This window comes from Aplysia californica, unplaced genomic scaffold, assembly GCF_000002075.1.
Source record: "Aplysia californica isolate F4 #8 unplaced genomic scaffold, AplCal3.0 scaffold00029, whole genome shotgun sequence".
Taxonomy (NCBI): domain Eukaryota; kingdom Metazoa; phylum Mollusca; class Gastropoda; order Aplysiida; family Aplysiidae; genus Aplysia; species Aplysia californica.
The window spans coordinates 145,320-147,777 of NW_004797299.1; positions in this window are offsets into that span (position 1 = coordinate 145,320).

Below are 2,458 nucleotides of genomic sequence, written 5' to 3' on the forward strand. Positions count from 1 at the left end.
ACACACACATATCACATACACACACACACACATATCACATACACACACACACACATATCACATACACACATATCACATACACACACATATCACATACACACACACATACATATATACACATATCACACACACACACATATCACATACACACACACACACATACATATCACATACACAGACATATCACATACACAGACATATCACATACACACACATATCACATACACACACACACACATATCACATACACACACACACATATCACATACACACACACACACACATATCACACACACACACACATCACATACACACACACATATCACACACACACACACACATATCACACACACACACACATATCATCACATACACACACACACACAGATATCACACACACACACACACACATATAATATACACACACATATCACACACACACACATATCACATACACACACACATATCACATACACACACATATCACACACACACACACATATCACATACACACACACATATATACACACACACACACACACACATATCACATACACATCACATACACACATCACATACACATCACATACACACACACATCACACACACACACACACACATATCACACACACACACACACACATATCACACACACACACATATATCACATACACACATATCACATACATACACACACATATAATATAGACACACACATATACACACACACACATATCACACACACACACACACACACACACATATAATATAGACACACACATACACACACACACATATCACACACACACACATATCACACACATACACACACACATATAATATAGACACACAACTAGTCCAGTCACACACAGCCCACAGACATTCTGGTCCCTCAGTTTTCCTTCCACACACACTGAACAATGAATGATGAATGATGAAAGATGAACAATGAACAATGAACGATGAACGATGAATGATGAACAATGAACAGTAAAAAATGAACCATGTATTTTCTTACCATTTCTCACATGATGGAAACAGCCAATTCGAACATAAACATTTCTGCACACCGTTGACGACACTAGACCATATATCATTTTTGTTCCGAAAGCACAGACATTGGGGAAACACCCCCCCCCCCCCACCACATACTAACAACCCAGAAAAAAAATGGTCGCTTTTAAGGACAAGCGGGCTAACCCAGATTTTGGGGGTTTCCAGAAATCTTGACCTACACCAAAAGTGGGCATTACCCTACCTATAGGAGAAGTTCGGTTTCACTGGTGTGTATATTTGTTTGGTTGTAGAGACAGCTCCGTGGCGGTTCTAGAAGGTTCAGGCTCCTGAACTACTAAAAGTTCCAGCTCCAAAACATGATCTAGAAGGTTCAGGCTCCTGAACTACTAAAAGTTCCAGCTCCAAAACATGATCTAGAAGGTTCCAGAACGTGAAAGAATTGAGAGCACACAGAGCCTCTAGCCCCCGTCATATGGTCGCCATGTAGCCGACAAAGGAAGGTTTTTTTCACTTGGGGATAATATGGTCGTTTTTAAGGACAAGTGGCTAACCCAGATTTTGGAGGTTTCCAGAAACCTTGACCAACACCAAAAGTGGGCATTGGCCTACCTATAGGAGAAGTTTGGTTTCATTGGTGTGTATATTTGTTTGGTTATAGAGAAAACTCTCCTTGTCTTTAAAGAAACTGAACAAGGGGCACAAACTTTACCTACGATTTTCTCAAAACAGCATTTTTCGGGATAGCCCCCTTGTGTGAAAAAGCAAGCACATATCTGTCTTGTTTTGTCGTGAAACTGTTCACATGATCTCTCAAATGTTTTGTCGTGAAACTGTTCACATGATCTCTCACATGTTTTGTCGTGAAACTGTTCACATGATCTCTCATATGTTTGTCAAATCTTCCATTCACGGAGCAGAAATAGGAAATAGTTCTCTGAATCATCGTCAGTTGCGTCATCCTAGAAGTAGCAAGTAGAGGCAGCAGGCTACATCAACACCAGGTAGCAAAAGCTACAAGTCCAGGAGCAATCAAGGCTATCTGTCAAGTAAGTACTTCGTTTAGTTTTAGTTACGGTTTTACAGCGCTCACAACTGCATAAGGTCATATGAGTGCGCGTGAGGGAGAAGGAAAGCCAGGCCGAGAAAGAGAAGGAGAGCCGGATACACAGGGCAGTGGGTCAAGGGAGAGAAAAACTTGTGTAAGCAGCAGGGAAAGAGGTGAAAGGTGACCAACCATGAGTTCACCTGTAACATCAAGGAACGCACAACCCGCGAACAACCCGGGAATACAACGCAGTCATGTGGGACATCCTTACACACACAAGTTTTGTGGGACAATCCTTACACACACAAGTTTTGTGGGACAATCCTTACACACACAAGTTTTGTGGGACATCCTTACACACACAAGTTTTGTGGGACAATCCTTACACACACAAGT